Source organism: Caretta caretta, chromosome 2 (genome assembly GCF_965140235.1).
Source record: "Caretta caretta isolate rCarCar2 chromosome 2, rCarCar1.hap1, whole genome shotgun sequence".
Taxonomy (NCBI): Eukaryota; Metazoa; Chordata; order Testudines; family Cheloniidae; genus Caretta; species Caretta caretta.
Genome location: NC_134207.1, coordinates 159,335,084 through 159,362,256, shown reverse-complemented (window position 1 = coordinate 159,362,256; position 27,173 = coordinate 159,335,084). Strand labels below are relative to the sequence as shown.

General features: G+C 39.8%; 1 protein-coding gene and 1 long non-coding RNA gene across 21 annotated transcripts in view; one reads left to right on the top strand and one right to left on the bottom strand.

The window, feature by feature from the left end:
* The window catches only part of LOC125631898 (poly(rC)-binding protein 3-like), a 724,175-nt gene that overhangs the window by 34,290 nt on the left and 662,712 nt on the right, over nucleotides 1–27,173 (top strand). The window lies entirely within an intron of this gene.
* On the bottom strand, nucleotides 3,399–13,674 carry LOC125631900 (uncharacterized). The gene is made up of 4 exons (XR_007355100.2): nucleotides 13,550–13,674; nucleotides 7,408–7,482; nucleotides 6,516–6,574; nucleotides 3,399–3,487 (listed from the first exon to the last, which is right to left on the bottom strand). It is a non-coding gene; the product is annotated as an uncharacterized LOC125631900 (long non-coding RNA).

The following is a 27,173-nucleotide window of genomic DNA, read 5'->3' as shown; positions in this document are numbered from 1 at the left end:
AACAATGCACGTGGCTGACTAAAAAGCTGTAGGAGCTTTCCATGACAAATTTTCAAACTAAACAAATGTTTTGCTTAATTCAAAAATTTTCTTGGGACTTTTCAACAAAATAGATCAAAGCAACATTTTCACTTAGTTAGTTTTCAGTATTTCCTTCAGGAGGTGGGGGTGGGAGAGGCAGGGGGATGAGATGTCAGCGAACAATGTTCAGTCAGCTCTAGTAATGAGTCCAAAATGTTGAGTAACTGCAAAACCCCAGTAGAGACTTCTTCCTGAATTGCCTTTCACCCAAAATTCCCACCTCACCTGTGTAGCATAAAACTACAGAGGCTAAAATATATGCTCTCATAACTTCCTAACCACTTCTGAATCTGGCAGGATAATGATGTTTTATAGAAGAACTGTAGAATAGCAATATCCCAGCTACAGCTGCAGTGAATTGTTCTTTGGCAGAACACTTTAGAAAATAATCCCATGGTGACAGTATTCTAATGCAGCATGGGATGGTTAAATGTTTTCACTGTACAGCCCCTGATTTGTAGAGTAAACATCATTGTTACTGTCAGAAAATAGAAAAGAAAAACAGTCACGTTACTACTGTGAGGATCTTAATGTAAAGAATAGAAAAAGAAAAATTGCAGCAAATACAATAAAATAAGAATTTCATCACACCACTGAACCTCCCCATGGATACTGCAGCACATTTTAAAGAGAAATATTGCAAGAACTGTGCTAGGTTTGAGTTCGTATTCATGAAGGTTTATAATTAATTACAGTATGTTGTTACTATTGCAGCTGAATTTTAACTTTACAGCCTGTTAGTATGCTTTCTTCTGTGACCTAAATCCGTCTGATTTTTTTGTTTTTGTTAAAAGCATTGAACAAAAACACTCTTGTGTCTAAGGCTTCTCTCAAGCAGATCAAGCAAGTTTGCATTGCTAAGCAATGCTATATACATTTTAACTATCTCAAAACGTTTGAACTCTGTACAATTATGTTAGATGAGGCTCCACATGATGGAAACATTAACTTTTGTTGTTAAACCTCTTTGTAAAAACAGTCCAGTTGAGGGACAAAAAGAGCAAAAATTGCTCTAAGTCTGTAATCAGAGCTAATAACATTTAAGCTTAGAAAAGAGAAAAGCATTTACTTTGTAAACGTAAATGAAATTACATTACAATCCAGTGTCTTCAGTACAGTTTTTTCATTTCCATTTCTTAAGAATGACTTAATATATATTTGAAGAATTGTTTTTAACAAGAAAATTATTCAGAATTGCATGGTGTTTGCATATTTCAAACAATCTCAAATGCCTAGTCCCATGATTCTGATTTTTATTCTGACCAGAAGCAAAGTGAATATACTTTAAAATACTTTGAAGAAAAACAGACTATTCTGTGTATTTTTATAAGGCAAAAATATAAAGACTGTCCTTGTTGTTAGGTTCTATTTTTGAGATTTAAAAGCTTGTTCCATGTATTGTCTTTACAAGACAAATTATCCTTTACTACTTATGATAACAAGCTGCTTCACAACTCTGCAAATAGAAGTCCTTCATTTCTTGACAGAACAGGTACATGGCAGCAAGCTGCAGAGCAAGCTTCCTCACACTGCCCCACCCCTATCAACATGCCACAGTCCTAAGCTAAATGAATGACCTTGTAGGTTAAAAGGGAAACTCAGTATTCATTCATAAATCTTTTGGCTTCTCTAGCGAGACACTTGTCTTCAGTGACTGTCAATAAAGATGCCAAGTCATGCCAGTTGGGAAAGGGACACATGCCCCCTAGGAAATGGAATGCTGACAACCCCCATTCTTTGTATATAGGTTACTAGCCAGTGTTGCAGAAGGGGACGCTGGTGTTAGATTTTGGTGTCCTTCATCAGTAGTGTGACTGTCTGAATTGAACAGGACACATTGGTAGTCCTGCCGGGTATTTTGCCTTCAGAATGCAGTAGACTACACAAAGTGCCGTCTACCTATCAAATTATTTTCCTGGGGAAGGGTGCCTGTGGACTGCCTACCTTCCTGACAAACACACCCACAAGGCTTGTATTCACTTCTTTCTCTGCAAAGTTTCAGACATTTAGTGCATTTATGACCCCCTAGAAATGTAATAGCATTCCTAGCCACTAAGCTACCTGCACTCATAAACTGCGATGCAACTTCAGCTCCACCTTGGAGTGGGGCAGTGAACAGTCAAGCAGGGAAGGGCAGCTCCCAAACGAGCTGGTAACGTCAAACTGGCTTCAAGTAGACTCTCCATTGTCCAGCCCAAGAAAAGACAAAGGTGAACTGTGAGGGTTAATAGACATTGAGACAACTCAAAATTGAAAAGAACATCCCAGCTCTCAACCATCAAGTCAGGAGGTAGTTTTCCCTGCTTTGAATATCTGTAGTGACTGAAGAAAAATACTCCTTAACAAACCCCTTTTAAAATGGAAGAGATTTGAACAGAACTTTGGAGTTCAGTCTTGAAGTGGGAGGCTGTCAGTGAATGTTGAACCACTCATAGCTAGGGGGTATGCTGGTTTAAGGCAATAGCTAGCACATTAAAAAGGGGATTTTATGTAATATGAAAGTGAAAAATCTTAGATTGCATCTGTTTGTTTTTCTGTGTAACTTGTGTATGTTTGCTTTCCCTTACGATTTCATCTTTGTCTCAGTGGTTTTTCTATTAAATAAACTTTGTTAATTTTTATCCCAAGCAGGTATCTGGTGTGCAAACTGTGTGGAGTGTATGTGGCAAAGTAAGCTGATAACTGCGGGGTTGGGGAGGCTGGTGTCCCATCTTCAGGGTTCACGAACCAGAGGGAAATGGTCCAAGTGTCTCATAATTAAGAACTCAGGGAGGATGATTTGAGGAAACCCGGGACTGGAAGGGCTGTTGGTGTCACCCTGCAAAGTGTAACAGGGTGAGAGCCAGGGTGAGACCGTGTGCTTGTGGGCTGGCTACTTGTGTGAGGGAACTGAGTCTCAGCTGCACAGCACAAAGCCCCCCCCTCCCCCCCCCAAGTTACAGGGCAGGCAGTGACTGAACCTTGGTCCATGCCAGGAGACTTGGAAAGCTTTACCTGAAATTCTGGGAGCCTGTTGTCTCAATGTCTTTCCATTCATTCTAATTGTCCACTATTGTCTTTTCCTGATCTGGACAAGTTGAAGCCAGTTTCATGTTAACAACTGGCTGGGGAGGTGCCCTTGACTGCTCACCGCCCTCCTGTGAGATGGAGCTGAAGTTGCACCACAGTTTATGAGCACAGTTTTCTATATAGAAATGCATTAATTCACACCCCATAGCCTATATACATATCTCATAATGAATAAGTTTAAAATATTACAAGCTTTCATAAAAGTCCTTACTCAATGTATTTTTATTAATAACATAGTATGCAATCAGTTCATTTAAATGGGTATTTTTAGGGGGTTTAAACCTTCTGTTCTCCGCTCTGGACTCTCTCTCTTGTCACTTTTTAGTTGCAGCTAATTCTGTGAGGAAAAAAACCATGCATTACTACTTCATTAAGAAGCAGGAGGGTTGTTTGAGGAAAATGCTTTGTTTTTTCCTAACAGGAATTGCTTTCAGGTATGGTATAGATACAGTAGGTTTCAATGTTTTCTGTGAGTTCAAGCCTTGAGGGTCAGATGGGTTTGAGTTTGGGTGGGTAGTCTGAGTCTCTAACAGAGCCTCAATGTCCTCACTGTCTTTTAGCACAGGCTAGCTTGAGCCCCACTAGCATGAGTCTATCTACCCAGGCTGGGAGGCTCATTCCTACCTGCAGTGTAGACATACACAGTGAATCTGTTGCATGGAAAAAACTTCTCTGTCATCTATAGTGCCCCACTCCAGAACACGGGGACTCATTTATTCATTTTCAGCCTGGTAAGGGTTAAAGTTTGTTTTCCTGTTGTGAAGTGTGGAATAGGTGTTAGTTTGTGAGGTGTACTCCTGTACTCACAGGGCATTCATAGCTCTATACAGTCTGTTTTTATAATGTTTAATGTTGGCAGTAGAAACACTTGGAAATATATGGTTCGAAAAGTGCATGTTGAGGCTATGAATAGAATTAATCTGCATCCTATGAACTGCACAGCTCATTGTCTGTAGCACAAATATTAGTTATCGTTAAAGGTTTAAAAATCTCTTCTCTGTTATTCTGCCATATGATGGCATTAAATTATATGACAATAATAATTAACTTACATTTTATACCCTTTTTAAAAAAGTTCCCAGATATTTAAAAAAAAATTAACAATCTGATTCATAAATTATGTACAGGAATCATTTCATCCCATCACTGAAATGCAGCTTCCTCAAGGACCAAATGCAGCAGATATTTAACAGCTCACAGCAACATTATTATAGGACTATTTTAGGATGTGATCCAAAACCCATTGACGTTAATGGAAAGACTCCCATTGACGTCAGTGGGCTTTGGATCAGGCCTTAAGTGCAGGAAGAATATTTTTTCCACTTGATACAGAGAAAAATGAGGTTCTGCATGCAGAAATATTATGCTGAGATATTACTTCATTACATCTGTGGGAAAATAATCCAAAACGGTTTAAATTCCACCTACAGATACATATGCACCAATCCCTGTTAAATCAGTGACTATAAGTATCTGAGGGAAGAGTTTTTGGTCCAGGTATATATTCAAGAGGAGGGTGAAAGGAGGGTAATAATGTGAATAGAAGTTGTGAGGGTGACAATAGACTGTAAATGAGGAGCCCAATTCACCACTGTTACTCCAGTTTTACACCAGTGTAATGCCATCAAATTCAGTTACTCATGTGTAGAACAGGAGTAATATAGTTGCAAATCAGACCCTCAATACTTGTTTAGAATACAGTATGCATCTAAAGAGGCTAATGCAATGTTGTGCTTATTATGCAAAGGCATGATATCATGGATCACATCTGGAATACCCTCTGTACATCTAGGACTTCCATACCTGAAAGATGTAGGCAAATTAGAGGAAAATCATGGAAGAGTGACAAAATCACCGGAGGACTGGAAGGATTGGTTTGAGATTAAAATTAATATAATTAAATGTATATTTTGGATAAGTGACAATTATAGGTGGACAATATAAATGTCTACAAATATCTGAGGGATGCAAACACCGAACTACATTGTGGCTTGTACTGAGGGAAGAGGATTGGCATGGCGGTCATTGTAATGGGGTGAATTAAGGAAGAGAATTTAAGATGAATATCAAGAAAATTTTCCTGAAAGTGGGATCTGTTAGACTGTGAAATAGCTTCTAGGGGATGCTGTGGTCATCACATTTCATGATATATTCAAACTCAGATTGAGAAAATCTCTAGAAAATAGACTGATCTTGATCAGTGTGGTGCAGGTGTAGATGGCTGCACATATAGGTGAAGAGTCATGAGTAGTTCTGAGAACACAAGGGAGCCCAATCCTACAATGATTAGATGGCTGCTGTGCAGCTGCCCAGTTACTCCTGCGTAAAAGCTGAAGTTCTAGATTGGTCAGAGAAACTTTGACAGAACTATTTTCCACTGGAGAATACCGTTCTGTTGAAATCTAAATGCTGAGCAAAATTGGGTTGCTCTTCCCAGAATTTTGTTTTGGAAGAAAACTGAGGGAAGGAGGGGGGAAATTCAGACTGTCAAAATGTCCCATCACAACATTTTTTGTAATGAAAGGTTTCAATTTTTGTTTTGAAACAATTGTGTTTCAATTTTTTTGTATTACATACTATAATGTAATACAAAACTGGTGCCAGGGAGTCAAAATTGGAAAAAAGGCTCAATCAACCTGAAATTTATTTTTTTCCAGAATTTTCCCTCCTAGAGAATTTTGAAATTTTCGGTTTCATTCCAATTTGAAACAAAGCAAAATTTCAAAATCTTAATCTTTTGCGAAATAGAATTTCCATCCTCCATAAAGTGCTACTAAGGTCTAAGAGGGAATCATCTGTATATTGAGAGTGACATTTAAACCAGTCTCTCCTTGGAAACATGAACGAATTGCTAAGGAGTACAAAAGAATAGCACAAGCATGAAGGAGCAAAATCAGAAAGGCTAAGATACAAAATGAGTTACACCTAACAAAGGACATAAAAGGTCATAATAGGTTCTTTAGATACATAGGAGCAAGAGAAAGATGAAGGGCCATGTAGATCCTTTATTTAGTGGGGGAAAAAGAGCTAATAATAGATGACATCAAAAATTCTGAGGTCTTTAATGACTGTTTTGCTTCAGTTTTCTGTGAAAAGATTAATGGTGACCAGATACTCAACACCATTAATACTGTATTAACAACACAGAAAGATAGCAAGCCAAAATAGGGAAATATTAAAGAATTAAAGATTAAAGAATATTTAGATGTTAGGTATATTTAAGTTAGTAGAGCCTGATGAAATTCATTGTACGGTACTTAAAGAATTAGCCAAAGCAATCTTGGAACCATGAGCAGTTATCTTTGAGAACTGATAGAGGATGGTGAAGTTCCAAAAAACTGGAGAAGGACAAACATAGTACCTACCTTTTAAAAAGGGGAATGACAAGGACCCAGTCCGCCTAACTTTGATACCTGGAAAGATACTTGAACAAATATTGAACAGTTTGTGAGAGGGTAATACAGTTAAAAGGTATAGCCAGCATGGATTTGTCAAAAACAAATAATGCCAAACCACCCTAATTTCCTTCTTTGACAGGGTTACTGATGTAGTTCATGATGGGAAGCAGTAGAGGGGGAAGCAGCAGACGTGCTATCTTTATTTTAGTAAGGCTTTTGATGCAGTCCCACATGACATTCTCATAAGTAAACTAGAGAAATGTGGTCTAGATGAAATTACTATAAAATGGGTGTCACATTCTAGGGTGTAATCCAGACCAGTGAGGGGTTGTGTCATCACCTGCCCAGTAACCCAGGGTGCCTTAAAATGCTTTACTGCTGTAACTCCTATGTCTGGATCCTCCCAGCCAGCATGCACTGAGTGGCTGTCGACCAGCAGTGCTGACTCCAGCAGCATGCTTATTACTCCATATAGACACTCTGGCCTCCACCAGCCTTAGTTACACCTGGCAAGATAACCCAACTTCCCCAGTTCCAAATTTTCCCCCAAACCATGTGCTCTGGAATGTCCAACCCTCTCTTGGACTATTCAGAACAATACTAAGGTTTGTTTATCCCTCTAAAGAGACAAACTGCACAGTTTAACACTAAGTGAAGTTAACTAACATTTTAATTCAAACACAGCACTGGGTTGATTTTTTTAAAAGTAAAACAAGTTTATTAACAAAAGGAGGTAGGATTTTATGTGAGCTCAGGTATGAAGGATAGAGTTAGAAATGCTTACAATCAAATAATAGTGAAAACCCTTTCTAGTGGCTAAGATTTCACACAGCAAACTACAGCCTTTTTTTCAAAGTACCTTCCAGCAAGATGGCTGACCTCCCCTTGTGTCAGGATCTCCCATGAAGTCCAAAGCGCTTGGTTCCTTTCCCTTCTGCAGTGAAAGATAATTTGGGATTATTTGCCCCTCTTTAATAGTCCAGTGAACCTTTGGAATGGATTGATTTGAATGTTACCCCCCAAGGTAAAGTTTATTCAAGCTGCGAGGAGGCGACATGGAGTCTCCTGGTGAAGGAAGATTTATGCTGGGTTCTTCTCCCACTGGTACTTATTAAAATGCAAATTGATCTGGCCCTGCAATATCCCCCCCTTGTTAGCTTGATGGTTTTGTTTTCCTTTTATGTAAATGTATGCTCATTGTCTCTTCATGTACCATGGAAGTACCTTCCAGGTAGCAGAACCACATTCCTTTGTCTAGGGTGTAATAACTTCAGCCCTGCATGGCAGCCACACTTTAAGAACATAATTCCCAATATGTTGTAGTTTTGAATTTGTCCTCTACATACACTGCACAACAGTATTAATGATCTGTATGTTAGCTTTCTAGTGATATCATACACAGTACCTTTTAGATACAGGTTAGGATGTTAGTGAGTTGGGGTACCCAAAACTGGTCAGGCCAGTTGAAACTCACTACCAGAATCCAGGTATCAGAGGGGTACCATGTTAGTCTGGATCTGTAAAAGCGGCAAAGAGTCCTGTGGCACCTTATAGACTAACAGACGTATTGGAGCATAAGCTGTCATGGGTGAATACCCACTTCATCCAGATACCAGTGACCCTTGGCCTTCTTGCATTGGGATGCTGTTAAGTCACAGTGGGTACACAACTGATTGAAAGATCATACTCAAAGAGGAGTTAATGGTTCGTTATCAAATTGGGAGGATGTATCTGGTCAGGTCCTGCAGACATCATTCCTGGGTCTGATACTACTCAATATTTTCATTAATAACTTGGATAATGGAGTAGAGAGTACGGATATAAAATTTGTGGATGACACCAAGCTGGGCGGGGTTGCAAGCACACTGGAGAACAGGATTAAGAATTCAAAACACCCTTGGCAAATTGGAGAATTGGTCTGAAATCAACAAGATGAAATTCAATAAAGAAAAGTGCAAAATATTTCACTTAGGAAGGAAAAATCAAATGCCACAGGCACAAAATGAGGAGTAACTGGCTAGGAGGCACTACTGCTGAAAAGAATCTGGGGGTTATCATGGATCAAAAATTGAATGACTCAGTAATGTGATGCAGTTACATAAAAGGCTATTATCATTCTGGGGTATATTAACAGGAGTGTTGTATGTAAGACATGGGAGGTGATTGTCCCGCTCTACTCTGCACTGGTGATGCCTCAGATGGAGTACTATGTCCAATTCTGGAGGACACACTTTAGGAAAGAAGTGGACAAATTGGAGAGAGTCCAGAGGAAAGCAACTAAAAGGTTAGAAACCTGACCTATTAGGAAGGTTAAAAACAACTGGGCATGTTTGGCCTTGAGAAAAGAAGACAGAGGAGAGACCTGATAATTCTTCAAATATATTAATAAGATATAAAGAGGAGGATGATCAATCGTTCTCCATGTCCTCTGAAAGTAGGGCAAATAGTAATGGGCTTAATCTGGAGCAAAGGCGATTTAGATTAGATATTAAGAAAATCTTTCCAACTATAAGGGTAGTTAAGATCTGGAATAGGCTTCCAAAGCAGGCTGTGGAATCCCCATCACTGGAAGCTTTTAAGAACAGATTGGACAAACACCTGTCAGGGATGGTCTAGGTTTACTTGGTCCAGCCTCGGTGCAGGGCACTGTTTCTGATGACTTCTCAGAGTCCCTTCCTGCCTTACATTTGTATGATTCTATTAAAGGCCAGAGGCTACAAACTCTCCACTTGCCCAACTCCCCTTGGCTTCAACAAGAGCTCTGCACAGGAAGCACTTATAGGAATGTGCTCTATAGATCCAGAGTCCATTGAATTCAATAGGGATCTTTCAACGGGCTCCAGTGGACTTTAGAGCAGGCTCCAAGGCTGGAAAACTTAATGCCTCTTGAATAAAATCCTGCCCCAGTTCAAGTCAATGGTAAAACTATAATCAGCTTCAATGGGCCCAGGATTTCACCCATTGTTATGATTGCCAACACTCCACAATTGGCCTGGAGTCTCCAGGAATTAAAAACTAATCTTTAATTAAAGATTATGTCATCTGGTGACATCTCCAGGAATACATTCAACCAAAACTGGCAACCATGCCCATTGTGTTGAGTAAATTTTACTGTCCGTTTGCTTAATTGCTTGCAATACTGTAATTGCTGTGAAATCCATTTCTAGGGGTCCATTTTTCCCTCCAGGCCTGCATGTAATTCTCACTGTTGATTATGTGTTATGCAGCTGTAGTGTGGGGAGAGGACTCCTTGCGTGCTTGTAAAGAACGTGTTGGCTTCTTGAATTTCGATACATAGCTACTTTAAGGGTAATTTTGAAACTAATTTGGGAGTTTGACTTTTAAAGAGAGTGAATTATTTTTCATTTAGTGACCTTCAAGCTGGAAAGTATAAAGCAGTGTACACTGAATCCAATGCAAGGCAGTTATTACAGCATTTTCAATCACCACTGAAGTGCCAGTGTATTTATTGAGAGAGAAGACCAGGTTATCTTGCTATCAAAACATTTGTCAGAGTGAGGAGAAGCTATGTATGCTAACTGGCTGTCTTCAGTAAACCAGTAAACTAGAAAGGTGGAGAAGGAGCTTGCATTTCATGAATCTTTAATACTTCTTTTCCATTCACTTTAAAACGGATGTGATCTCCTCCTTCATTTTGTACAGTAGTTAACATTACAATGTTTCCAACCATCTCATTGTTTGATGAGGTGGACTAAAGAGTTTTAGAGTACTTGTACTGAATTAGGGAGAGAAATTTTGTACAATAGAGGTCTTTTTTAGGTGATGATATAACAAAAGGATGTTAAATTGTACAACTATCACCAGTTCTCCTTGCAGTTTAAAATACAATAATTGGTCTGGTGTCAAATACAGAGTAAAGAAAATGACTTCATTTTATCAGTGGGGCCAAATATAATAAAGTAAGATAGCACTTTTGACGCTAGATTATATGAGACTGCCACTCAATTAAATTAACTGAATAAAGAAGTAGAAAGATTGAACATGCTATGTACTTATGAAGGAAAGGTACTTAAGGACTATAATAGCTATTACAAATAATTGGGATACTTAAAATGATGGTTTTGGTAGGCTAGAAAAAAATTACAACTAAAACCATAATTAGATCTAAAAATGTATATGCCATTAAACCTGGAGTCTTTTGGAAAAATGAAATTGTTAACCTGCCCACACTTATTTTACAAATATTTTTATTAACCTTAATACAGTATGCACAGACATATTTTGATAGTTTAATATTTACTGGGGGATTGCTTAGGTGCATTTTAAAGCTAAATTTTAATCAAGCTTCATCTCTGTTGTACATGAGGAAGAGATTTTTCTAATAACAGATGAGACAGAGGAGCCAGAAATCTGTCCCAATCTAATGAGAAAACAGGTTATGAACTCAGCATCACTGAGGACTGAGACCAATTTAATACTACGATGAGGACCATTAAAGTTTATTAGATTTGTCTATCAGGAGAATTAATACAAAAATGACATGGATTATTTATGAAATGTGTATAATCTGAAGCTAGATCGCCTTCAAATCTCTCAGGTGAGAAACAATCTTCGCCACTGATTTGACAAAATTGTCATTACATGGCTAGAGCAAACATATTTGGAAGCACATATTAGAATAACTGATATGGCAACAGGAAATAACATATGTTTATACTGTGGTGCCTGTACGTTCACAAGAGAAAAAGCCAGAAAATTTATTCCTTTAAAGGTAAATTTAGAATTTGAAGTTATAGAATGAAGAAAAAAACTGCAGTGAGATCCTAGAAGTTCCAGTTCAATTCTTATCTAGAAGAAAAACCTACAGGACATACAAACCACCCCCTAAGAAGCCAATAATCTGGACAATTGCAGAAAATGAAATCTAATCTTAAAACAGCCTCTTTGCATAAGCAAATACAAACACTAGGGCCTCCAGCTCCTGCTGATCAACGCAGTGGTCAAGAAGCACGTCATCATCCACAACCTCATTACAGAAGAAGCCACTGGCTTTGTCTGTTTCACAGAAATCTAGCTTAATGATCCTGCAGGCCCAGTGCTAGGTCACTTAATTCCTGCAAGCTACTCGTTACTGCAGACATAGATACATACAAGGCAAATCTGAAGGGAAATAGTCATCCTATTCCAGTCCAGGCTTGAATGCAAGTGAGGCTACCTAGAGATAAAAACATTGAGAACATCGAGCTACTATAAATCCAGATACCATGCAACACAGACAATCTGCTTATGTCCAGACCACCAAAAAGTAAGTTTCCCCTTGAAGCTGATGGGGATGTTCTCTGGCATGGCAATGAAGTTTCCAAGACTCATTGTCCTGTGATATTCCAGCTTCCATGTTGACAAGACCTCTGATTCAATGGTCCAAGTCCTCCTCTCCACATATTCCCTCTTCAGTTTCTTGCAGAGAATCTCAGGATCTACACAGGATACACTCAACCTTTTCTGTTTCCAAGCAAGAAGAGTAACCAGAATGTCCCTTCCCCTCAACTCTAGAAGGTTATCGCCCTCAAAACTCTAAGCAGTCCTTGCAGGTAACTCCATCAAATCACTATGAAATGGACGATTTAGTGAGTCCCTTCAGCTTCTGGCACCACTTGGTCCTTATCGTAAAGCCCTGCTTGAAACTGGCACAGGTTACTAAAGGTAACATCTCCCCCCAAATGATCTCCATGACAGCAGTGATCCACAGAACAGTCAATGTCAACAGTGAATCTTATGGGTGCAGGGAGTGGAGCTCTCTCAGCAAGTGGAGAGCAAATTTGGAATTCCCTCCCAAAAGAAATCAGGATAATTCTGACCTTCAAGAGCGAAAGGAAAAATACACTTCTTCAATCTATCCTTCCCTCAATAACACACACACATTACTTCAGAATGGAAGAGGAGGAGAGACTGATGAACATATATATGTGTACACACAATAGTTTGGGGAAATAATTATATATTTTGGTATCATGATGACCATATGGAAGCCTGGGAAGATAGGTAACATTGCAAGATACAGGGTTTTATTTTTTGAACTCATGGTTTTCCCATGTCATTGGTTTTAAGTCATTATTTTGGAAGAGATTTTTTCTTTGTCTTCATGAGTTACTTAATCTCTTCCTCATGCAAACTGCCCCAGGAGCGGGTCGGAAGAAGCAGACCCTGAACCCACAGCTTGGCAGATAGACTGTACCATGAGGCTGTACAAAAGGCAAAGACTCTGAGTGCTACTAAAATCTTAGTCTGTCCACTAAGCATACTAAGTGTATTTTTTAACTTACAATTGTTTTACATTTTTATACCTCAAGTCAAGTAAAGCACTAGTCTTCAGTGAACATTGTGTCTAATCCAAGTTTTAAAGTTCATCTTCAGCCTTTTTGTTGTAACTGTCTAAAAAGATAGTTAGAATTTGATACCAATAGAAACGATGTACTTTTTCATTCTCCCATAACTATAAAACAGTTGAAGAGATTTTGTTCAAATATTAAAAAATATCTCCCACAGATGGAAACCGAATGTGGAACATTTCAAACCAAATGGCAAGTCTTTGAGAAAGTTATGGGAATATGAAAACTAGGTTTTACTGGAATCTGTTTTATAGCTGTAATTCAAGTGGAATTGTTACCCATTATTCTGGTGTACCTAGATGTGAGCTGGGTGTGCTAATATGTCAGCATCCCCCTTTGGGCATTGCACAGAATCTGCTCAGTCTAGTGGGGCAGTCAGTGACCTGCTCTTGCCTGAGTCTCTATGGTAGTCCTATTCTGGGTTAGTTTCAGTCCTTCTGAGGTGTCTGGGTTTCCCTTTATACTTAGCGGGATTCGGTAGTCCTGATCCTCAGGGGGTCTGGAGACACCTTTCTTTCTTAGGACTCTGTTAAGGGATCAGTAGGGGAATCCTGGCCCCCACTCCACTGAGTTTCAGCTCAGGGCCCTTAAATCAGGCAGGCAGAATCAGTTCTCTACAACTCATTCTGCTGTACCTGAGCTCCCTCCTACCTCCATTGGTTCTGAAGGCTTCTCCAGCCTGTAGATCCAGTCATTCCTTCTCTGGGGTGTTGTCTCTGGGCAGCTTTTCACCAGTTTGCTGAAAGGATTTTTCTTCTCTAGCCTGATTGCTTCTCTGGCAGCTGCCCCACCCCTCTGCTTCTCAGCTCTTTTATTCTCCCAGCTGCAGTGAGGCTGCCAGTCAGCGATGACAGGTTGTTGCTGCATTAACTCCTTGGTTGCCAGGCCATCATGTGGTGCATACACCATCACACGAGGGAATACATTACATCATGTAATCTGTTATGGCAGTATTTCATGATTTAGATACAACTTTTCATAACTCATAAGTGTCAAAGATAAATAGAGCCAGAGGTAGGTTATGATAGTTTGTCCCTGCTTAAAGAAAAGGAGTACTTGTGGCACCTTAGAGACTAACCAATTTATTTGAGCATGAGCTTTCGTGAGCTACAGCTCACTTCATCTGATGAAGTGAACTATAGCTCACGAAAGCTCATGCTCAAATAAATTGGTTAGTCTCTAAGGTGCCACAAGTACTCCTTTTCTTTTTGCGAATACAGACTAACACGGCTGTTACTCTGAAACCTGTCCCTGCTTACAAATTTCTAATAAGACGCTAATAATAATACATTTTACTTTTGTTTAGTTTTTTATCGTATGTTCAGTGTTGTCCAAGAGTGAGTGTTTGGTGAGCAGGACTACAATTGTTTGGCTTTTTTAAAATTGGTTTTTAGGTGGGGTTGGCATTCTACATTGATGAAGTTATGCTTTGAACATAGTTTCTATGGGCCTAATGCTGTGCCCTTTGAAGTCAAGAAGAGTTCTGTAATTCACTTTGCTAGGACAAGAACTGGGCCCTATTTCAGTTGGTAACTGTTGGTCCTGGAGTAAAGAACTCCCCAAACAACAGAAAGGTAGGTGTAGTTAGGGTTTTAGGATTGGCTGAGGGGAGGAACTATTGTGGTTTGGTTGTTTTTGGGGTGGGATCTGTGCTCTGAAGGATAGTTTTTCTAATTGTTATGCTACTGTCTTTTAAAATAAAGAAATAATTCTTTTCTGTGTCAAACCATAATATTGCTAGTACACATTATTAATATAATAATGGTCATATAAGTAATACAGCAGTGGAGTTGCAAACAATTATTTTAACCATAGACTCTTCTTTTAAAAAGAGAGCTAATAGAATCAAGTTACCATTATAGTCCAAGGAAAAAGACATTTTAAACCAAACTCACCTTGATATATAAAAGTGGAGGAGAGTCGTGGGGGGATATTCATTGATGTACAAAACAATGCTGAAAGTTGAATAGCAGTTATATTAACATCTATGAAGTGAATATAATAAAATGTTCTGAACAAACCACAGCTTTGAATAGCAAGACTTCAAAAAATAAGAGTGTGTAATTTTATGCATGAGAAGGACCCAATTCTGCTCTTTTTGAAAATGGTGAATAATTCAGAGAAGTGGATGTGTATATCTGCACAAAGTATTGCTACGAGTAAGATATCTATAGGATACACTTAATGGTTTAACACATGCCTACGCCTAGGTGTATTGTTCAGTTTTCTCCTACCATATAGCTCATTCTGATTGCCTAGTAATTTCTTTACATAGCATGGAATAGCACAGTAATTATGACTTTTACTTACTGTAATATGTATAAAAAGAAGTATGATGTGACCAGGAAATACATAATCCTGTTGAGTTACAGTATGTGTATTTCACTTGGAAAAATCATGGATGTCTTTCTAAAAGATATGCTGTAGCTCAAATATAAGTTATTGGCTTGATGTAGGAGCCACTTGATGAAATTTTTTAGGCTGTGTTATAAAGGAGATCAGACAAGATGGTCATAGTGGTCCCTTCTGGCTTTAAAATCTAGAATCAGAAGTAGGATATGAGAAATAAGGAAATATTGGTTGCCCCATTTCTCGTATCCCACTACTGATATAAGCAAAAAACTCACAACACAGCAAAACAACGCCTGTACGCTTCAGCTCACCACTTCAGAAAGGAAGGAGGTGAGTTTCCTCACTAAATGAGAAGCAGCATTCTCCAAAAGACTTTCTTTGAATTCTGGTGCCTTTTTGTCCCTGTATCCACTATTGTGATCATAAATCTTTTCTTTCATGAACAGTCATCCTACAGGTGACATTCCCCTAGTTTCTGCAGTTCCAGGAGTATGTTTATCTTCCATCATTCTTTTCATTCAGGCTCTCAGCAATGAACAGAGTATGTTTCTAACTGTGATCAGTCATCAGGAAGGATGATGCATACAGACCACGATAATGGACCTATGAATAGTAGCAGTGGCAAGCAGGGATTATACAATCAATTAGTCTCTCTCTCCTTCCAGTGCTCATGTCATACATTCACTCTTATTGAACAATTCCAAAAGATAGACATTTCCCTAACTAGCATATCCTGCCTTCAATTTACAGATGTCACAACTGTTTCCAAGCTGGAGAGGTTCATGGAATGGACTCCCTGCGCTGTTGTTCTCCTCAAAAGCACAACACAAAATCTGAAGTGGCTAAACAAATGTAGTTTATTAATCACTACTACTTCCAGATGGAATAAAATAATCTCAAGCTATAATAGAAGGGAAATTTGCAGCTGTCCCTGAAGTTGCTCTAACAGCTAAGCAATATCAGCAATAATCTTTCTTTATCTTTTGGGAAATCTGAAATTCTGTGTCCCTTCTTTTGTCTTAACTCCAGCATCTTCAGTTTTTATAAATCATTAGTAATGGTTTGAAGCAACTTTGAAGATAAAAGGAAAGTCTCCTGGGTGTTCCCTCTACCCAGTTAGCCAGCAGAGCAATAGACAGGTCTCTTTTCTGTATGTCTGGTATTAATCACACTAAGAGTTCTCTAATTCCAGCTCAACACAGCAGCCCATCTTACCACAAAGTTTGATAGAGCAATAGAGAGTTTCTAGCTGTGGAGAGAATTGGAAAATCATGGATTTCATAGACCAGACATAGATTTTTGCCTTGTGGATTCTGAGAGAAACACCAAAAGTCTTACATCTTCTATTATCCTTCCTTGAGACAATTCCTTGGTTTCAGCTGCACTTCTGTATATCATACTTCTGTAGATTCTACTCAGGTGTGGGTGCTCAACTTGCACAGATTCTGGAATAACAGATTGTAGTTCCACAGGAAGTTAAGCAGGTTTTCATTTTTGCATTCAGGACAATTGCGCTGAAGTGAATTTACTGGAACCAGGTTGGTTCCTAGTGACAATGTGGTACTGGTGTGGAGCTAATTTAGGATTAAGAATCATTTGAGGAATATTATCCAGGTCCAAGACAAGACTACATATAAACACTGTAGAGATAAGGGCAGCTTTAAAAACTGTCAGACACTGGATTCCTTACTCCAGGACATTTTCAACTGATCAGACAATTTAGAAGTTATAACCATGGGCTGAAATCCTGTCCCCATTTAAATCAATGGACATTTTGCCATTAATGAAAAAACAGGAAGAATGCAGACCAGTAAGGACTGCTATAGTCAGAGGCTGTCCTGTTACTAAAATGCACAGTAAAAACAATCTTCAAAGACACCACAGTTAGCAAAAAAAAAAAAAAATCCCAAAGCTGTGACCAGAAAGAGGCTACAACAGGAGAACAGATCAAATGGACTAATTATGCCAGCTTATGTGACGAGTAAATTTGGCCCCAAATCTAGGAGCTTTCAGAGAGGTAGCAAAGAAATGAGGTTGGCTGGATGTTCTCCTGTTTTTCTCTCTGGGGAACAATCAGGTTCCAGTGTTTTGAAGCAAGATCTCCACACAATGGTTCAATTCCTTTCCAATGAGTTTTCACATTATCCATGGCATACAGAGAATTACACAAGATAAGAAAGAACAGAGCATGACTAATAATGAATCCAGAGAGAGCAAAACAGCACTGGTATGCCAAATTAGTGCAGCTGGTGACGAGTCTAGATAGTGTCTCTTCTTAGATCTCAGACCACAGAAGTCTGTCTTGCATAGAAATCTATGAATATTAGCTCTCACAGCCTAGAATGGAGACACTAAGTCTTTTGCAGTATTGTTGTAACCATGTTGGTCACAGCATATGAGAGACAAGGTTGATGAGGTAATAACCTTTATTGGACCAACTTGTGTTGGTGGAAGGGACAAGATTTTGAGCATCACAGAGCTCTGCTTCAGGTCTGGGGAAAGTACCAAAGTGTCTGAGCTGAATACAAGTTGGGACAGATAGTTAAAATCTTTGTGAAAAACATTTCACAAAGTGGTCACTCCATATCTCAACTCTTGGTACTTGTCCTCAAAGAGAGCCTGCACAACACCTTCAGAGAACAAGCTTGAGAACTTAAATTCATAACTCTGCTAGAAACTACAAAACATGGACTTAACAGAGACACTGGTTTTATGGCTCATTACAACAATTATAACACACCCTACTGCCCTGATAACTCTTTATTTCCCACTTCATGTTAAGTGGTCTCCTACAGGGTGTGTGAACCTCTTAAGTTTAACAGTCTGTCCCAACCTGTATTTAGCTTGGTAACTCCGTTTTTCCCCAGACCTGAAGAAGATCTCTGTGAAGCTCAAACTCTTCTCTTCCACTGACATTGGGCCAATAAAAGACATTACCTCACCTACCTTGACACTAATTCTTAACATAGTTCTTGAAACAGAAACCCATCTAAAATCCAGAAGGTCTTCCAACTAGTTCACACACTATAAAATATTATACTGGAGTATGCCACCTTTCTATATAAATAATAAAAGTACATATATTGATAAGTATAATCTATCCATTGGTTTAGGAACATTGCTCCTGGGAATATCACAGTTCCGAAGATTGGCTTGTTCATTTGAACTTCCTATGTAGATGACAGATGTCAAATCACAAGTAGCCAGACAGCTCCCAGTTGAATATGGATCTGAGAAGGCTTGTGTGCACTGCTCATTTATTTTATAGCAAAAGCCTAGAATAAATTATACGCAATATTTGTTGCTGAGACGCCCAAGTTCAGAGGTACTATACAAACAACAGATATGAAAAGGTCAAAATCCTTCCCTATAAGTAATCATGTACTAATTTCAAGATCCTCTAACACAGAAATATTAGACGTGTATCTTTCCCTGAGATTTTTATGAGGATGGCAGCTTTTCGGTGAAAAATGTTTTGTGGGAGGCTGCCTCTAGCTCCTCAAGGGCATGATCCAAAGCCCACTGAAGTCAATGGGTACACGCCTATTCAGCTCAACAGGCTTTGGATCAGGCCCCAAACATACAGATTATTCCCCTTGGTGAAGTGCATGTGAGTATCTGAGAGCAGAATCAAACTTTAGATAAGGTACAATGACCAGAAAAATAAGTGGTATAGAAATTACTACTTGTTTGGATGCAGATCAACTCTCAAAAATTATTGCATAACTACTATAAATTCTCAGTAATGAAGGTAAGTAGAAGTTCTATTAGTAAAGTGATGGTTTGACTCCTTTGCTCTGAGAAACAGTATTGCAGATATGTAAAACCTTCAGAGAAATGTAAGAATTCTGCAGGTGGAAGATATTGGAAAAAGAAAGGAAGATGAGAGTAAATCCTGAGTGTGTGGTTTTTTTGTTTTGCTTTTTTCTTTTTAGTTTGCCCGAAAAGACTATTTGAATCACATACCTGTTGACATGTTTAGTAATGATCTTATTGCCCAAATGGCTTACAAAGAGTTTCATGTGTAGGGGAAAATGATCAATAGGGTGAGATATTAAAAAGGGAAATTTTCTCCTACTTACTGTGGGCAGCACTGTCAAATCTATTGAATTTATGATCTCCAGGAAATTAAACAGTGACATCACCAGAAAAGATAGGCATACAATGCTTAGGGTTAATGACTTGCTAGATTTTCTAAATCAGGTTATGTATACATTAGCACCTCAGATTTTTATCAAGTAGACTGTTGGGAAGTTACCATGGATAATGAGAGCAAACTAAAATTGCTTTTATAAGTGACAAAGAAACATGTTGCTATATCATGAGCTTTGGATTTACAAATGTCTGCCTACTATCTTGGCAGTGTTCATTTACATGCACATAGTATATTGTTGGCTAACATGATGGTAACGTCACCCACCTTTGAGCTGCTTTCCAGAATTAAAAAAGAACACCAAAAGCAGGATTTGCCCTTTACCAGAGGTTAATCTAACAAGGAAGAATTAAATCTCCTGAAGAAATGCCATTTGCAGTATTCTAAACTCAGGACAAGATTTTCAAAATTGGGTGCCTCTAATTGGACTCCCAAATTCATAGTTAGATATCAAAATCAGTGGCCTAATTTGCAAAGGGGCTGAGCCCCCAACAGCTCCCACTGACTTGTTCTTAGCAGAACAGGATCCTGGGAGGTAATTAGGCATCTATCTTCCTACGATGTAGCTCTAATCACAGGCTTTTCCTTATGCAGAAGCTTACATGGGGCTAGCCTTGGGTTGATATAGGGCCTTTTGAGCCTGAGGTTTAAGCAGATTAATTGGTTAAACCAAGGATATAGTACATTGTTTGGGATTTGAGCATCATAGCGGGGGCTAAACTGATGGTAATTCAAGGAGGTTCTTGCTTTCCCTCTCTTTCAGTGCTGTCAGGACTGATTGCCTTTAGGAGTTATCTTGTTGACATATAAAGATTATTAGACAGTTGTGGCCGCTTGGCCAGAAACTCTAATCGCTGTCTCTGTCCTAGTTGGCTCACTGGTGGTCACAAAATTGTGTCCTTCATGAACCCGTTTAAGCCTAAAACACAAAACTTGTTACCTTCCATGGAGCTAGGATTTAGCCAATAGTGAAAGCTCTGGTTTAATGCCTACACACAGAGACACAAAGTTAACTCCTTATTCTCTGCATACTGTTGATTTAAAATCTCAACATTAACATTGTAATAATACAGTTCTGTGCATATAAGTTCTTATTTTTGTATGGAAAACAGTATTAGAAAGGGGAGGGCAAAAGCAGTGTCACCAAAACAATAGGAAGGAGATGCACAGGCGATAAAATAGTATCCATATTTTGGTGCACAAAGGAGATGTCTGTACTATTGAGTACTTTCTTTTTTTCCCTCTGAGGTCTCCTGTTGGAATACTGACCAGGCTTAACCCTATTTTGCTTGAGATCTGAAAGATTACAGCCCACGTCAGTTTAGTTTGCCTGCATACTAGTGGGGTTTTTTTTGTTTTTTTTGGTAGCTATATTACTTGAACCCTCTGGGAGCAAAATAACAGAAGGAGGAATAAAATCCAGGTCAGGCATGTAACTTTAGAAAGCATTATCACAGGGTTACCAGGCAAGAATGTTTAAACACTGTCCAAATAAAATCTTATTTCAAACCATACAAAAAAAAAATCCCCCATTTAGAGCAGCTGTAAGAATCATTTCTTGATTCCATGTCGGCAGAGCCCTCTGGGAACCTTAAAAATATTTCACAAACAAAATTATTACCGGTATCCAAATGAAGTGACCCTCCCAGATAAAAACACAATAAATGTAGAGTGGAAAATAATAGTAAGAATTAAAAAAAAAATTTCGGGGACCATATTGTATTCAGTTTGTGCCACTGTGAGCCAGGCATTGTATGAAGCTCCAGGGGGGAGTGTTACCACTACTCCTCCAGGAAATAGAAAGAGTGGGGTGGGGGGGGGTGTTTAAGATGAATCACCTAGGTTGTAAATGCCACCACAGAGGTACTACCCCTGGGGAGGCTTGCATATACTGGTCCAAACAGGGTTTTCCAGAGACCAGCAAAGAAAGGGCTTTTTGATATAAAAGGTTGGCTTCAAACAGAATCAGGGCCTTCTTTCTGATCCAGCAAATGGACAGGAACTTCTGTCCAAGCGGGCCCCAACCCTTGTGGAAGGGTTGGAGAGACTTTGGCCTAGTAGAGCCCCATAAGACTGATGATGACTCCTGGTATGTTTAGTGTGTGTTTAAATCTGCTTATTGTTTGCATTATGTTTTCTTTAATGCTTTTACCTTAAGAATAAAAATAACCATCTCCTCTAAGGCCACACATAACTTTATTGTTAAAATGAAGAAAATCAGAACACATCCCACCATGATATTTTGAAATATTCAGTAACTTTCTATTCAAAGGTTTCAGAGTAGCAGCCGTGTTAGTCTGTATTCGCAAAAAGAAAAGGAGTACTTGTGGCACCTTAGAGACTTAGAGATTTATTTGAGCATAAGCTTTCGTGAGCTACAGCTCATTTCTTATGCTCAAATAAATTTGTTCGTCTCTAAGGTGCCACAACTACTCCTTTTCTTTTTTCTATTAAAAAAGAATAGAAAGTTATTGTTTTTGTTTGTGGCTTGACTACTAAGATGTATGTTACTTGTGTTTGGATATTTCTTATAAAAACATAATTCAAACCATTGTTTGTTGAAGAATGAATGCTCACAGACTTTGGGGCATGGATGAAACAAAGTCATTACACATTGAATGAATAAACAAATGTTTCTAAATGATTTAGGAGACTACACCCACTTTCAGAAGTGATTTAGACATTTAGGAATCTAAGTCCTATTGACTTTCAATGAAAGTTAGACTTCTAAGTGCCTATATGGGGAAGCTTGTACCAGTTACATGGGGAAGTTTATCAGTTTTATTATCCTTCCTGGGTGATATAAATGAAACTAAAAACGGGCCACCTACACTAGAATCAGAATGTGTACATTGCATGTTATGCTGGAATAACTGTATTGGTTTAAATTCACCCTTTATCTTATACCAAAAACCTTCCCCATGTAGACAAAGCCTAAATCACAAAGGGCCAGATTTTAAAGGTATTTAGGCACCTAAAGAAGCAGTAGGCATCTATAGTGGCATTTTCAAAAGTGTCTACTCAGTAAATGATTAATTGTTGGAAGTATTTGAGAACCTGTGAGTGGCAGTGAATGAGGACAGATTTTCTTGATTCCTACATAGGATCCATATATGGTGTCAGTCTCAACATAAATAGGGAAGGTCTCTCCAACAACCAAGTCTCCCTGAAACCCAACAAACCATTCCATTATTGTATCGGGAGATTGTGTTCAACTTCTGAGTCTTCCAATCTTCTGCCTTGAAGATGTTCTTTGATTACATTTCCACTCCAGGTATCTTCATTTCCTTCTCCTCTGAGTGAGGGTTTTCTTTCCTGTTTCCTAGAAGTCCCACTATTAATTTTTCCTCAACCAGTAGTTGAAGGTAAGTGCCTGTTCTTCAGGAGCCAGAATGATACAACTTCCAAAGTCAGTCTGCCCCAGGGTTGTGGTTACCATCTGAGAATTAAAAATGTCAGCATGCTTGAGCCAGCAGGAAGATAGCTGCTTTCAAAGAGTGCTGCAGATCTGGTGAAATCCAAGACGATTAGTGGAATTTCACTTTCTTAGATGCACATCGGGAGAGCTAATTTCTTCCAGATGTATTACCTTGTAATTCCCCCAGGAATGTAATATTTCAGAAGGACACATATACTTAGGACCCAACCAAATTCACGGTCCATTTCGGTCAACTTCACAGTCATAGGATTTAAAAAATCAAAAATTTCATTATTTCAGCTATTTAAATCTGAAATTTCACGGTGTTGTAATTGTAGGGGTCCTGACCCAAAAAAGAGTTGGGTGCGGGGAGGGTTGTAAGATTATTGTAGGAGCGGTTGCCGTACTGCTACCCTTACTTCTGCACTGCTGCTGCTGGCGGCGGTGCTGCCTTCAGACGGGACTGCTGCAGAGCGGCAGCTGCTGGCCCAGCGCCCAGCTCTGAAGGCAAAGCCGCCGCATGCCATGATGGCATGGTGTGGTATTGCTGCCCTTACTTCTGCACTGCATCTGGCAGGGCGCTGCCTTCAGAGCTGGGCACCTGGCCAACAGCCGCCATTCTCTGGCCACCCAACTCTGAAGGCAGTGCAGAAGTGAGGGTGGCAATACCGCGACCCCCCTAACATAACCTTGCAACGCCTTGTAACTCCCTTTTGGGTCAAGATCCCCAGTATGAGGTCTCCTCTGTGAAATCTGTATAGTAAAGGGTAAAAGCACACAAAAGACCAGATATCACAGTCTGTGATGTGTTTTTCATTGCCGTGAATTTGGTAGGGCCCTACTGTTTTCTCTGAAAATGCTAATAACTAAGGTTAATCTTTCACTTGAAAGTTCCTTGCCTGCAGGTGTGGGAGAACTGTGACAAAGTAAGAGTGATTATCACTACTGAGAAAAACAGTGACAAACTTACAAAATTGGATTCACATTTTGATTCTGAAATACAGACATTTGTCATGATGATAAAATCCCAGAATAAAAATAGATTAAATCAGCAGCAAGGAAAACATGGAGGGATGGAAGTTTGCAATACTTTAAAGACTAGTGTGGTTATTACTCAGTAAAGAAACTTCTAGAGGCAACAAAATCCAGTAGTGTATGCATGGGAGTAGATATTTGCCACTACCGAGTTCAAATCCCATCTCCCACACTGACTTCCTCTGCGTCACTGAGGAAATCGCCTCACTTCTTTATCACAGTAACACTCACCTGCCTCACACAAGATAGCATGAGGATTAATGAGGCCTTGATTGAACATGAAAGTGTAATGCAACGTCCAAGGTTTTTATTTAGAATTCTTTTCAAAATATGTATATGTATCATTCCAGATCAAAATGACCTTATAAATATTTACCAGGATGGCATTTCCATTGGATCATATTTTTTTTTAATTAGCAGAAGATGGTCTCTGACTAATTTGGGGTAGATTTTTTCCTAGGAAGATCGCTTACACTTTTTCAGTTGTTCCGTTTATTCCTCAGAAGGGTCCCATGAACTTTTGACATTCAAAGTTCTCCCCACCTTCATTTTCCCACTTTCCCACCTCACTGCTCAAAGCTCTAGGTTATGATTGTCCTGTGTCTAAGGACTGGATATGGTGTCCTTAAGTGGAAAACCACTGCTGCATTGGCCAAAGGAGTTGCTATGCATGCACTCCTTTCCCTCCCTCCCAGGACTTGTTGCCTCAATTGTATTATGAGTTCCTGTTACTCTGGGAGTGTAAGGTATTGTAGTGCTTTTCATGAAATGCTGTGGAAATGTCAACATAGAGCTAATCCCACCCTTTGTTGTGCTGGTGTAGAAGTGGAAGAAGATGATGTAACAAGCCCCTTAACACCAAGCACAATAACTCTTTGGCACAAAGTTGTACTCTACTCTAGGGCTATGTGTACATTGCAGTCAGGAGGTGTGATTGCAGCATGTGTAGACGTATCCAAGGTAGCTTTGATCAAGGACAGCAGTTCCCAACCAGAGGTCCGGGGTCCTTTGTGGGGCCGGGAGCAGGTTTCGGGGGGGCTGCCAAGCAGGGTCGGCATTAGGCTTGCTGGAGCCCATAGCAGAAAGTTCAAGCCCCAGCATGCGGGGCAGGAGCCCAAGGCCCCGACCCCCATCACTCGGCACTGAAGGTGAAGCCCAAGGAACTTAGCTTCGCGTGGCCTCCTCGGGTGTAGGGCCCCAGGGAATTGCCCTGCTTGCTACCCCCTAATGCAGGCCCTGGCTTTGAATCTACTGGATATGTAGAAAAAGAGGTGTTGTGGCACAGGTGGGCTATGACGTTTTTATAGCATGTTGGGGGGGAGGGGGCTCAGAAAGAAAAAGATTGAGAACCCCTGATTTAGGGTGTCCAGGCTCTGCCCACCCCACCACAGACTCACACTTTCTCTGTCCGTCTCTAGGACTCCGGGTACACACTCAAGCGAGTGCTGCCCTTGCTGCCATAACTTCGATGCTATTAATCAAGCTAGCTTTGATCCGTGCTGCAGTCACACCTCTCAGTTGCAGTGTAGATGTACCCTGAGAGGCTTATTGAACTAAAATGAAGGAGCACGCCCCAGGCTGAAAAGAGGACAGAGCTAGGCTCCAAGCCTAATTTTATAGCAAATGTTAGCCATAACTTAGCCAAGAAGGCTTTTGTAAGCTTTTAAAGTCCTTGCCCCCTCTCCATGCACACACACAGTGCTTAAAGCCTGTCCTACATGAGTGGGGTTAGTGCACTGCTAGCCAGCTGGTACTCACACGGCAGCCGATATTGGCACAAGCATTACTTCTGAGGAGCATAACTCGGCCGTGCATTGTGTCAGCCCACCCTGTGCTATGCAAGGGCTGGCTGTCTCTTGTGCTGCATATGGCCATGCAGCAAATCCCCTGACAAGTGACACATTTAGCACATTGCAAAGAAAATAACATGAGAAGCTGGCAAAAGTCTTATTGGCTAAGTCAGCATTTCCCCAACTTTGGAACACCGAGACCCTCGTAAAGAATGTGAAACCAGACACCCTCCTCCCATTCCCCCCCCCCCCTTCAGCTCTGCCATGAGCTGTTAAAGGCCTACCCAAAACAACTAGTCACTCAGAATAGATTGTGCAGATCTTTGTAATATGTAGCAGTCTTTCTTTTCTGATATGCTGTGATGAACACTGAATGAGTTAACTAACTTGATGTTTAAAATACCATCAATAGCATTTGAGTTAGCAGAAATTATACCTATCGGGCTAGTCTAGGTTTACTTGGTCCTGCCTCAGTGCAGGTGGCTGGACTAGGAGACCTCCTGAAGTCCCTTCCAGACCTACATTTCTATGATTCTATTAAAATGGATGGGGATAGTTCACCCATCAGAATTTTTGTTCCAGGGTCTCAGCAAACTGGAGCAGATATCACTCTTCAGTTTCACTTGGGTCACATTTTCAAGGATTTCTTCACCACTATAACAGCTAGATACTTACTAAAAATAAAAGCTGAGACTCTAGAAAACAATTCAGAGGCCTGTCTGCACCCCAGCTAGTTCTTTATCTGCATATGAATTCTCCTTAAAAGGGAATGCTCCACACCTTGGGAAATGCTGAACTAAGTTATGGCATACACTAAACTATTTATTGTAAGTTTAGGAAAGAAAATCACACTGGGATCAAAATCAGAAAGTTGATTAGGGACAGAAGAGAAGACAACTAAGAGGTCTCCAGAACCTAGCATAGACTCTAGAGGTAAAATTGCACCATACTGGATTTAGGAAACCTCCAGGCTTAAGCAGTATAGATAAGGGATCTGTAGAATTCCAAAAGGGTAGCAATCCAATTCTGAATTGAGAGGATATCACCATTACCTGCTAGTCATGAATCATTATGTAATCTTGTAGAAACAGAGATTAAGAATAATTGGATCGAGTATCCTGTGAATCCTGAAGAGAGACATGCACTCCAAAAGTCTTTCTTCCCAAAAGATGAGGGTCAAATACCCATCTCTATTTCCAGGATTCAGTAGGTCCAGTGCTGTTGGAGGAAGGAGAAGGGAACACAGTGAGGGCAAAGGTAGTTGTCTGGCAGTTTCGAATTGAGTCAGCTCTTTGCAGCTGCTGTAAAGGTGCTCTGTTCAGAACAATGGAGAGGGCTAGATTATCAGTGTAACCCCTACTGTACACAACATGCTTCCCTGCTGTTTTATCAGCAGTTATGTCACTTCATACATTAATGTAGCATTGCGAACTCTGGTGATTTTTATTAGGAGTCGCAGGATATTTGGTGTTTTTCTTAAAGGGCCACCCTCCCCCCACACTCCTGAAGCCATGTGACTATGTGAGA